Source organism: Bison bison, unplaced genomic scaffold (assembly GCF_000754665.1).
Source record: "Bison bison bison isolate TAMUID 2011002044 unplaced genomic scaffold, Bison_UMD1.0 scf7180017864063, whole genome shotgun sequence".
In the NCBI taxonomy this organism is placed as follows: domain Eukaryota; kingdom Metazoa; phylum Chordata; class Mammalia; order Artiodactyla; family Bovidae; genus Bison; species Bison bison.
In genome coordinates, this window is record NW_011494635.1 from 12,724,066 (window position 1) to 12,737,656 (window position 13,591).

A 13,591-nucleotide genomic window follows, 5' to 3' on the forward strand; every position below is an offset into this window, starting at 1 on the left:
AAGTTCTGTTACTGTTGTGGTACTTGGCACCATTTTTTTATTAGCTTTTCAATCATAATCCAGAAAGAAAAAAATTCTAGAAGTGTCATTAAAAATAGCTGTGATATAGCATAGTCCCTACTACATGTCATAAAGCAGGTACAAGATATTTTACATTCACAGAAGTATGATACAGTACTGTCCTACATGTATAATATTAGCAGATGTAATTTAAAAGATTTTATTTGAGACTTGATTCTACTTTTGCAGCAGAGGACCCAAAGGATGGCTATGACACAGCTCTGGCTACTGTTATAAAAAGAAAACTAGATATCTCAAGTTAAGGAGTTTATCACTTTTCTATGTGTGGAAAGATGCAAGAGTCTGGGCTCACTGAAGTCATTCCTTAGATGTGCACCTCAGCTATCTGGGATCAGAATCCTGTGTTTTCTCATCCTCAGTTTCCTCAGGCTGCACCTTTGGTGGTAGCTACAGTCTGATGGCTGCTAGATGCTTGGCATTCCTTGTTTCCTTCCTGAACTCCCTCAGGCTCACCGTTAAGGGTGGTTGCAATTGCTGATGACTGTGACATTCTTCGTTTACTGATATGGCAGGCAATATTTTATTTCTCACTGTCCAATCCCCTTTAACAATCTCTTTCTCTGGTATTCAGGGTGAGGGATCATCATTTTTTTTCTCTCTGACCTCTGTCTCCTTCACTGCTTCTTCCTTCCTTTCCTGTGCACCCCAGGAGCTTTCCTCATGGGCAGACATGTCACTGGGGACATTGCAATGAGCAGGACCACAGTTCCTACTTCTTCCAGTCTACAATTGAGTCTCCATCTTCTTCCAGTTGCCTAAATGCCAGTGCTCCCTGGGGGCCCAGTCTATAGCACTCCTCTCTCCCTCTCTATAAGACTCTTCCATATGTAAAGAAATCTCTAGGGTATATGACTGGAAGTGGAAGCACTGGGTCATAAAACACTTTGTCTTCTACTCTGTAAGATATTCGGAGAAGGCAATGGCAACCCACTCCAGTATTCCTGCCTGGAAAATCCTATGGGTGGAGGAGCCTGGTAAGCTGCAGTCCATGGGGTCGCAAAGAGTCGGACACGACTGAAGAGACTTAGCAGCAGCAGCAGCTGTAAGATATTATCAAATTGATCTCCAAAGTATTATACCAATGTGCATTCCCTCCAGCCAAGTATAAGTTTATCTGCTACTTTACAAATGTTTTTGTGGACACTGTTGCTGCCTCATACAGATCCCCTTTACAATCTGATACACCCTGTTATAGCTTTTGGGCACATTGGCTGCTAATGGCTCCCAGATGACCTTTGCTGGACAACTGCCCTTGGCAATGGGAGTCTCCTATCTTGTATTCCCTGCAGTAGGCCTCTACACATTTTTGTTTTTTAAGTTGGGTCCAAGATGGAAAGAAAAAAGTGGAAGCAAGAGAAGGACACCATAGTCTCTGTCTCTTCCAGGCTTGGTCCTCCCAAGCTCCAGGAAGACATGGGAAGAAGAAAAGGAGGAAGGAAAATAGAAAGGACTTCGTGGAGGAGGAGAATGGGGAACGCTGGTTTAAATCTGCTCTCCAGGCCAGATGGGCAGGAGGATGGGAGCTGGGCAAGCCTCTCTTTGCAGATGTCAAGGATACTGAAAACCCACATCACCTCCTGCCGAGAAAAGCCTTTTCTGCCTCTGTCATCTACTCACCCACTCCCTCACTCACCCACTTGTCTTCTCTTTTCTTTTTTAGCTATTTCCCTGAGTCCTTTCACTCTCCTTCTTTGTTCACTGCTTCTGTCTCCAGTGCAGAGAACTGCTCAGTGCCAAGCAGCAGCTCAATGTTTGTTACATGAATTCATGGATGAATCTCACTTGATATGCAAGGATTTTTAATAAAGAACAAAATGTTTTATAGAAGTTGCAAGTGTAATATTTCTTCCTCAACCTGTTGCTAAACCCTACACTTACTCATGACACAGAGTGAAAAGTAAAAGTTACAGTCCCTCAGTCGTGTCTAACTCTTTGCAACCCCATGGACTGCAGCCTGCCAGGCTCTTCTGTCCATGGGATTTCCCAGGCAAGAATACTGGAGTGGGTTGCCATTTCCTTCTCCAGGGGATCTTCCCTACCCAGGGATTGAACTCAGGTCTCCCAAACATAAGCACTTCCAAATGTGAAACTGCAGCCTTATTTCCCATGACAAACCTAGCTTCTCCTTTTTCGTCTCCCTGGTCTCAGAGCCTTGCCTCTTTGTCTCTCTCTGCAATCCTGGACACTTAGGGAAGGCTCTACCAACCATCTGGTCTGCCTGGAGCCACAGACCACATGCCCTTTCATTTTTTTTTCCATCTTGTGCACCTTCCTGGTGGTTTTTAAGATGTCTGTCTATAAAATCCATTGGCTTCACTTCTCTGCAGTCCTACCTCGAATAGGGCCACTTCCTTAGACACAGACCCATCCTACCTGTTTTCTCCTTAAAGTTCCTCTTGTTCCTTCCAGATCCTATCACTATTCCATTCACTCCACCTCACTCCCCGAAGCCATGTGTGAGTGAGCATGTGCACACACACACATTCTTTCTCTCTGTGTGTATTTATATACCAATAATTTGTTGATAATATATTATATACAAATTGTATAAATATATGATATGTATGTTGATGCTTAGTCTCCCAGTTGTGTCCAACTCTTTGCCACCCCATGGACTGCAGCATGCCAGGCCTCCCTGTCCTTCACTATCTCCCAAAGTTTGCCCAAGTTCATGTCCGTTGTCTTAGTGATGCCATCCAACCATCTCATCCTCTGACACCCTCTTCTCCATCAGCCCTCAATCTTTCCCAGCATCAGAGACTTTTCTAATGAGTTGGCTGTTCATATTCCATGAGCAAAATACTGGAGCTTCAGCTTCAGCATCAGTCCTCCCAATGAGTATTCAGGTTTGATTTCCCTTAAGATTGACTGGTTTGATCTCCTTGCTGTCCAAGGGACTCTCAGGAGTCTTCTTCAGAACCACAATTTGAAGGCATCAATTCTTTGGTGCTCTGCCTTCTTTATGGTCCAGCTCTCACAACCATACATGACCACTGGGAAGACCATAGCCTTGACTATACGGACCTTTGTCAGCAGAGTAATGTCTCTGGTTTTCAACACACTGTGTAGGTTTGTCATAGCTTTCCTGCCATGTAGCAATAACCTGATTTCATGGCTGCAGTCACCATTCACAGTGATTTTAGAGCCCAAGAAGAGGAAATCTGTCACTAGTTCCACCTTTTCCCCTTCTATTTGCCATGAAGTAATGGGGTTGGATGCCATGATCTTAATTTTTTAATATTAAGTTTTAAGCCGGGTCTTTCACTCTCCTCCTTCACCCTCATCAGGAGGCTCTTTAGTGCCTCTTCACTTTTGCCATTACAATGGCATCATCCACATATCTGAAGTTGATGTTTCTCTGGCCTATCTTAATTCCAGCTTGTAACTCATCCAGCCTGGCATTTCTCATGATGTTCTCAGCGTATTAGTTCAGTTCAGTTCAGTCACTCAGTGGTGTCCGACTCTTTGCGACCCCATGAATCCCAGCACGCCAGGCCTCCCTGTCCATCACCAACTCCCGGAGATCACCCAGACTCACATCCATCGAGTCAGTGATGCCATCCAGCCATCTCATCCTCTGTTGTCCCCTTCTCCTCCTGCCCCCTATCCCTCCCAGCATCAGAGTCTTTTCCAATGAGTCAACTCTTCACATGAGGTGGCCAAAGTACTGGAGTTTCAGCTTTAGCATCATTCCTTCCAAAGAAATCCCAGGGCTGATCTCCTTCAGAATGGACTGGTATCAGCGTGTAGGTTAAATAAATAGGGTAACAGCAGACAGCCCTGTTATACTCCTTTCTCAATCCTGAATCAATCAGTTGTTCCATATAGGTTTCCAACTGTTGCTTCCTGACCCACATACAAATTTCTCAGAAGACAGGTGAGATGGTCTGGCATTCTCATCTCTTTAAGAGCTTTCCACAGTTTGCTATGATCCACACAGTCAAAGACTTTAGTGTAGTCAATGAAACAGAGGTAGACTTTTTTTGAAATCCCCTTGCTTTCTCTACAATCCAGCAAATATTGGCAATTTGATCTCTGGTTCCTCTGCCTTTCCTAAACCCAGCTTGGACATCTGGAAGTTCTTGGTTTGTGTAATGCTGAAGCCTAGCATGCAAGATCTTAAGCATGACCTTACTAGCATGGGAGATGAGTGCAAATGTCCAGTGGTTTGAACATTCTTTAGTTCTGCTCTTCTTGGGAACTGGGATGGGGACTGACCTTTTCCAGTCTGTGGCCACTGCTGGGTATTCCAGATTTGCTGACATATTGAGTGCAATACTTTGATAGCATCATCTTTTAGGGTTTTGAATAGCTCTTCTGGAATTCCATCACATCCACTAGCTTTACTGACAGCAGTGCTTCCTAAGGTCCACTTGGTCTCACACTCCAGAATGTTTGGCTCTGGGTGACTGACCACACCATCATAGTTATCTGATTCATTAGGATCTTTTTTTGTACGATTCTTCCATGTATTCTTTCCATCTCTTCTTGATGTCTTCTCTGTCTACTAATTCTCCAATGTTTCTGTCCCTTATTGCGCCCATCTTTGGGCAAAATGTTCCCTTGATATTTCCAATTTTCCTGAAGAGATCTCTAGACTTTCCTAGACTTTCCCCTTCTATTGTTTTCCTCTATTTTTATGCACTGTTCATTGAAGAAGGTCTTCTTGTCTCTGCTTGCTATTCTTTGGAACTCTGCGTTTAGTTGGATGTACCTTTCCCTTTCTCTATATGTATATGTGTGTGTGTGTAAGTATATTATATATGAAAGTGAAAGTCACTCAGTTGTGTCTGATTCTTTGCGACCCCATGGACTATACAGCCCATGCAATTCTCCAGGCCAGAATATTGGAGTGGGTAGACTTTTCCTCTCCAGGTGATCTTCCCAATCCAGGAATCAAACCCAGGTCTCGCTCATTGCAGGCAGATTCTTTACCAGCTAAGCACAAGGAATAATGTGTGTGTGTGTGTGTGTGTGTGTGTGTGTATACAGAAATATGTATATATATAAGAAATATGTCTTCCTCTATGTATTTCTCCATTTTATATCATAACTCTTTGGCCACCTTCCTCTCCCTCACTGTGCTTTCTCTGCACAGGTGTTGCCACCTCATACATAGGCTCTTTATTCTGGACCTTTGACTGTGGATGCTGTGGTAAGCAGACTAATAACCCCCCAAGAAGTCTACATCTTCAGAACCTGGGAATATGTTACCTTATATGGCATAAAGGTCTTTGTGATATACTTAAATTAAGTATCTTAAGATTATCCTGGGTTATCCAGCTGAGTCTGACGTAATCACAGGAGGTCTTTTCAAAGGAAAGAGGGAAGCAGAAGAGTCAGATAAGGAGATGTGATGGTGGAAACAGAGGAGTAAAAGAGAAAGAAATTTTAAGGTTTTACACTGCGGACTTTGAAGATGGAGAAAAGGGCCACAAATCAAGGAATACTGGAAGTCTCAAGAAGCTTGAAAAAGGCAAGGAACAGATCCTTTCCTAGATAGAGCCCTAAAATGAACATACATCTGCCAATACCTTGATTTTGGTGCAGTGAAACACATTTTGAACTTCTGACCTCCAGAACTGCTAGATAACAAATCTGTGTTGTTTTAAGCTACCTTGATACAACAGCAACAGGAAACTAATACAGGCATCAATTTGTACAACTCCAGTACCTGTATAGTGCACCACCTGAGAAGCTATTCCTGGCAGCTTTGTTTGGTACTACTCATGCATAATGCCTTGGCTAACTTCAATCAGTCTGTGACTGGAGAATAACGGTGTCCTTCAAACATTGCCTTAGGTGAGGTTCTCCCAGAAGCAAACTCTCAAACAAGGAATTAGATGCAAGTAGTTTAATTAAGAGATGATGCCAGGAAACATGAACAGGGGAGTAAGGAAATGAGACAGTGAAGGGAAGGCAGTCAATAAAGGTAGGTTATCAATAAGCTGCCAGTGGGCAGTTAGGGCTCAATCCTACAGAGGAACTCTGGAAACCAATGAAGAACATGTCCCAGTGTTACCCTTGCCCCCCCAAACCTCTGCCCAATGGGAAAAGGAAATGAGTGGGATATTTATATACCTACTCCTCTTGGTCATTCGTTGAGGGCCATGTAGGAATGATGGGAGGGTGTTCTTTGGCCAGCACAAACAGAACTACCTTCACACTTTTGAGAAAGCCCTCAGACAGAGATATGTGGATTCCAGCCACATAGAGCACTGAAGTAGTGAGTCCCAAGCAGTGAAGTATCTGTCCAGTCAGCACTGAGGCAAGTGCATGTCCTTTCAGAAAGGAGACACCTCCATATCCCTGGCTTCCATACCTCTCCTGACTAAAGTGGAAATAGTATGGGCTCTGGGTTCTAATCCAGGCACCTCTATGGGACTCTGCAGAGTGTGTCTCAATTTGGGTTTACCTGTTTTATCATGATTAGACTGCAGTGAGAAGCAATAGTGTGCCCTTCATGTCAGGGGATATGTAATGTCAACATTGTTAATATTAGTGATCTTTACCTTGATCCCTTGGTTAAAGTATTGGCAGCCAGAATTCTCCACTTTTACATTATCCCTTTATAATTAATAAATATGCTGAAGAGATACTTTCAGATTTTGTTTCTCATTGATTTTTATCCACTAATTTTAGCCACCATCAATGGATCTTGCCTGCTACTGTTATTACTGTAGAGTTGGCTCATGGCAACTTTCTATTTCCCTCATTTTTTGACCTAATTTTGTTGTAGTGTTTTCTGTTTTCTTTTTTTTTTTTTTTTGGCCACATAGTGTAGTATGTGGGATTTTAAGTTCCCTGACCAGGGATCAAACTTGTACCCCATGCAGTGGAAGCATGGAGTCTTAACCACTGCAAGTCCCTAGATCTAGTTTTAAATTCTTTCACAGCTCAGTTTCCTCATCTGTAAATGAGGATAATAATTTTCCTGCTAGAGACAAAGAGCAACATGACATAAGAATAAAAGGATTCATCCTCCAGGAAAGTACAAGGATCCCAAGTGCATACTTGCAAAAGAGTCTCAAAATATATGCTGTAACACCTGATAGAGCTGAAAGGAGAAATAATCAAATCCACAATGATAAATGAAGACTTCAACCCCATTCTCAGCAAATGATTAAATTATTAGAAAATCGATAAGGATGTAGAAAAACTCAACAACACTATCAACCAAAAGGATATAATTGACACACGAAGAATACTGCAATTGTAAAACAACTATACTCTAATAAAAATTAATTTTAAAAAGAATATCACAACCAGTAATAAGAGCACACACATTTTTTTCAAGAATTCATAAGATAAACCATGACCTGAGCCATGAAACAAATCTCAACCAATTTAAAATAACTGAAATCATACATACAAAATATAACAAAAGGATAGATACATAGATCAATGGAACAGAATAGAAAACCCACAAATATATCACACACAAATATGCCCAACTGATTTCTTACAAAAAATTGTTTCCTGCAAAAACAATTCAACAGAAGGAGGATAGCCTTCTCCACAAACGGTGCTGGAACAACTGGATATCCAAAGGCAAAAAACCAAAACTTTCAATTTAAAAATCACATCTTACACAAGAATTAAGTCAAAATGAGTCATGAGTCATGGACTTGAATGCATAATTAAATCTTTAGGGAAAAATTTGGAAGAAAACCTTCAGGATCTAAGATTAGGTAAAGAGTTCTTAAATTTGACATCAAAAGCACAATCCATAAAAGAAAAATTTTGATAAATTGAACTTAATAAAAATTTAGAACTTTTGCTCTATGAAAGGCCTTTTAAGATGACTAAAAGAAAAACCACAGACTAGGAGAAAATACTCAAACAGTAACTCAACAGTTTAAAAAACATACACATCAAAAACAAACAAAAAAAAAACCTAATTGGTTTTCTTTCTTCTAACTGATAAGATGAACAATTAGAAAATGAACAAAAGATCTGACCTAACATTTCACCAGAGAAGATATACAGATAGTAAATAAGTAAATGAAAAAAAATACAGTATCATTAGCCATTAGGAAAATGCAAAATAAAAATACAATGAGATAGCACTACACACCTACCAGAATGGCTAAAATTAAAAGTTGTGACACCAGAAGCGGACAAGAATACAAAGTAACCTGAATCACTCATACATTGATGGTAGAAATGTAAAATTATACAGTTGCTTGGAAAACAATTTGGTAACTTCCATATGACTCAGCAGTTGCATTCCTGGGCATTTATCCCAGAGAAATCACATTCACACAAAAACCTGTAAACAAACTTTTGTATAATTTTGACTACGTGTAATAGTCAAAACTAGAAACAATTTGAAAGTCCTTCAACAGGTGAACTAACACCCAAAAAAGATGCGCTTTTAATTATAGGGGACTGGAATGCAAAAGTAGAAGTCAAGAAACACCTGGAGTAACAGGCAAATTTGGCCTTGGAATACAGAATAAAGCAGGGCAAAGGCTAATACAGTTCTGCCAAGAGAAGGCACTGGTCATAGCAAACACCCTCTTCCAACAACACAACAGAAGACTCTACACATGGTCATCACCAGATGGTCAACACCAAAATCAGATTGATTATATTCTTTGCAGCCAAAGATGGAGAAACTCTATACACTCAGCAAAAACAAGACTGGGAGCAAACTGGTTCAGATCATGAACTCCTTATTGTCAAATTCAGACTGAAACTGAAAAAAGTGGGGAAAACCACTAGACCATTCAGGTATGACTTAAATCAAATCCCTTATGACTATACAGTGGAAGTGAGAAATAGATTTAAGGGACTAGATAGATCTGACAGACAGAGTGCCTGATGAACTGTGGACAGAGGTTTGTGACATTGCACAGGAGACAAGGATCAAGACCATCCCCATGGAAAAGAAATGCAAAGAAGCAAAATGGCTGTCTGAAGAGGCCTTATAAATAGCTGTGAAAAGAAGGGAAGTGAAAAGCAAAGGAGAAAAGGAAAGATATACCGATTTGAATGTAGAGTTCCAAAGAACAGCAAGGAGAGATAAGAACGCCTTCCTCAGTGATCAATGCAAAAAAATAGAGGAAAACAATAGAATGGGAAAGACTAGACATCTCTTCAAGAAAATTAGAAATACCAAGGGAACATTTCATGCAAAGATGGGCTAAATTAAAGGACAGAAATGGTAGGGACCTAACAGAAGTAGAAGATATTAAGAAGAGGTGGCAAGAATACACAGAAGAACTATACAAAAAAAGATCTCACAACCCAGATAATCATGATGGTGTGATCACTCACCTAGAGCGAGACATCCTGGAATGTGAAGTCAAGTGGGCCTTAGGGAACATCACTACAAACAAAGCTAGTGGAGGTGATGGAATTCCAGTTGAGCTATTTCAAATCCTGAAAGATGATGCTGTGAAAGTGCTGCACTCAATATGCCAGCAAATTTGGAAAACTCAGCAGTGGCCACAGGACTGGAAAAGGTCAGTTTTCATTCCAATCCCTAAGAAAGGCAATGCCAAAGGATGCTCAAACTACTGCACAACTGCACTCATCTCACACGCTAGTAAAGTGATGCTTAAAATTCTCCAAGCCAGGCTTCAGCAATATGTGAACCATGAACTTCCAGATGTTCAAGCTGGTTTTAGAAAAGGCAGAGGAACCAGAGATCAAATTGCCAACATCCGCTGGATCATCAAAAAAGCAAGAGAGTTCCAGAAAAACATCTATTTCTGCTTTATTGACTATGCCAAAACCTTTGACTGTGTGGATCACAATAAACTGTGGAAAATTCTGAAAGAGATGGGAATACCATAACACCTGACCTGCCTCTTGAGAAACCTATATGCAGGTCAGGAAGCAACAGTTAGAACTGGACATGGAACAACAGACTGGTTCCAAGTAGGAAAAGGAGTACGTCAAGGCTGTATATTGTCACCCTGCTTATTTACCTTATATGCAGAGTACATCATGAGAAACGCTGGGCTGGATGAAGCACAAGCTGGACTCAAGATTGCTGGGAGAAATATCAATAACCTCAGAATCACAGATGACACCACCCTTATGGCAGAAAGGGAAGAAGAACTAAAGAGCCTCTTGATGAAAGTGAAAGAGGAGAGTGAAAAAGTTGGCTTAAACCTCAACATTCAGAAAACTAAGATCATGGCATCCGGTCCCATACTTCATGGCAAATAGATAGGGAAACAGCAGAAACCATGGCTGGCTTTATTTTTCTGGGCTCCAAAATCACTGCAGATGGTGATTGCAGCCATGAAATTAAAAGACGCTTACTCCTTGGAAGGAAAGTTATGACCAACCTAGATAGCATATTCAAAAGCAGAGACATTACTTTGCCAACAAAGGTCTGTTTAGACAAAGCTATGGTTTTTCCAGTGGTCATGTATGGATGTGAGAGTTGGACTATAAAGAAAGCTGAGCGCTGAAGAATTGATGCTTTTGAACTGTGGTCTTGGAGAAGACTCTTGAGAGTTCCTTGGACTGCAAGGAGATCCAACCAGTCCATCCTAAAGATCAGTCCTGGGTGTTCATTGGAAGGACTGATGTTGAAGCTGAAACTCCAATACTTTGGCCACCTGATGCGAAGAGCTGACTCACTTGAAAAGATCCTGATGTTGGGAAAGATTGAGGGCAGGAGGATAAAGGGACGACAGAGGATGAAATGGTTGGATGGCATCACCGACTCAATGGACATGGGTTTGGATGGACTGCAGGAGTCGGTGACGGACCAGGAGGCCTGGCATGCTGTGACTCATGGGGTCACAAAGAGTTAGACAATGACTGAGCAATTGAACTGAACCGAACTGAGTCTGTATCTATTAATCTCCAATTCCAAATTTATCCCTCCTCATCTTTTCCCCTTTGGTAACCATAAGTTAATTTTTGATGTTTGTGAGTCTATTTCTATTTTATAAAAAAAGATTGTGTCACTTTTTTTAGATTCCACATATGAGTAATATCATGTATTTCTCTTTTTCTGTATGAGTCATTTGACTTAATATGATAATCTCTAGGTTCATTGATGCTACAAATGGCTTAGCCTTTTGTAGTAATATTCCATTGTAAATATATATATTTTTTTATTTGTCAATAGACTTGTAGGTTGCTTTCATGTCTTGGGGATTGTACGCCGTGCTGCTATGTACATTGGGGTATGTGTATCTTTTATAATTAGGTTTTTATCTTTTCTGGGTATATGCCCAGAAGTGGAATTTCTGGATCATATAGGAACTTTATTTTTAGATTTTTAAGAAAACTCTATACTGTTCTCCCTAGTGGCCGCCTCAGTGTACATTCCCACCAGCAGACTAAGAGAGTTCTCTTTTCTTGGCACTCTCTCCACCATTTATTATTTGTAGATTAAAAAAAAAAAAAAAACATTAAATTTTATTTATTTTTTTCTTTTTCTGTTCTTTTTTTTGGCTTTGCTGGGTCTTTGTTGCTGCACAAGCTTTTCTCTAGTTGTGGCCTGCAGGGGCTACTCTCTAGTTGCTGTGCGTGGGCTTCTCATTGAGGTGGCTTCTCTTGTTGTGAAGCACAGGCTCCAGAGCACATGGGCTTCAGTAGTTGCGGCACATGGGCTTGGTTGTTGTAGTTCCCAAGCTCTGGATCACAGGCTCAGTATTTGTGGGCCATGGGCCTAGTTGTCCCATGGCATGTGGGATCTTCCCAGACCACAAATCAAACCCATGTCTCCAGCATTGGCTGGAGAACTCTTTATCACTGAGTCACCAAGGAAGCCCTATTATTTGTAGATTTTTGCTGATGGTCATTCTGACTGGTTTAAGATTATACCTCATTGTAGTTTTGATTTGCATTTCTCTAATAATTAGTGATGTTGAACATCTTTTCAGGTGTCTGTAGGCCATCTTTAGGCTTCTTTGAAGAAATGTCTATTTGGGTTTTTTGCCCATTTTTTGATTGGGTTGGTTGGTTGTTTTTATATTGAGCTATATGACCTGTTTGTATGTTTTAGAAATTAATCCCTTGTCAGTGACATCATTTGCAAATATTTTCTCCCATTCAGGAGATGTCTTTTCATTTTAAGGTTTTCTTTGCTGTGAAAAACCTTTTAAGTTTAATTAGGTGCCATTTGTTTATTTTTGTTTCCATTACTCTGGGAGATAGATCTAAAAATTTGCTGCAATTTATATCCAAGAGTATTCTGCCTATGTTTTTCTCTCACAGTTATAGAGCATCTGGTCTTGCATTTAGGCTTCCCTAGTGGCTCATATGTAAAGAATCTGACTGTGATGTGGGAGACCTGGGTTCAGTCCTTGGATTGGGAAGATCCCCTGGAGGAGGGCACGCAACTCACTCTAGTATTCTTGCCTGGAGAATCCCCATGGACAGAGGAGCCTGGCAGGCTACAGTCCATGGGGTCAAAAAGAGTCAAACATGACTAAGCACAGCACAGCTTAGGGTTTTCTGGGGCTTCCCTGGTGGCTCAGTGGTAAAGAATCCACCTGCCAATGTAGGAGACATGGGTTCAATATCTGAGTCAGGAAGATCCTATGGAGAAGGAAATGGCAACCCTCTCTAGTATTCTTGCCTGGGAAATCCCCTAGACAGAAAAGACTGACAGGCTACAGTCCATGGGGTTGCAAAAGAGTCAGACACAACTTAGTGACTAAACAAAGGCAACCACATTAGGGTTTTTTGTGTACACTATCATGTCATCTGTCAGCAGTGACAGTTTTACTTCTTCCTTTCCAATCTAGATTACTTGATTCCTTCTTTCTGATTGTTGTGGCCACAGTTTCCAATACTATGTTGAATAAAATGGTGACAGTGGGCATCCTAGACTTGTTTCTGATTCTAAAAGAAATGCTTTCAGCTTTTTACTATTGAATATGATGCTAGCTCTGGGCTTGTCATATATAGCTTTTGTTTTACTGAGGTATGTCCCCTCTGTGGGTTTCCCAGGTGGTGCTAGTGGTAAAGCACCCACCTGCCAGTGCAGGCAGCATAAGAGACACACACTCGATCCCTGGGTCAGGAAGATCCCCTGGAGGAGATCATGGCAACCCACTCCAGTGTTCTTGCCTGGAGAATCCCATGGACAAAGGAGCCTGGTGGACTACAATCCAAAGCATCCCAAAGAGTTGGACACAATGGAAGCGACTTAATATGCAGACACACACCATGAAGTTTATATACAGCAATCTATACTTATATATGATTATTTTCAGTTGCAATCTCTTAAGTCAAATGCATTTTAACAACTTTGTCTTCTTATACCCAATCTGCTCCTCCCCCATATTTACTGTGTTAACATCATATTTTACATCATGTTGTTTTGTATATCCCTTAACTACTTATTGTAGCTATAGATGATTTTACTCCTTTTGTCTTCTAACCTTCCTACTAGCTTTATAAATGGTTCATTTACTACATTTACTGTATATTTGCCTTTACCAAGTTTTTACTGACTTTTCCATCATAAGTTCTATATTTCTAGTTGCAATCTTTTCTTTTTTGCTTACAGAAGTCCCTTTAACATTTC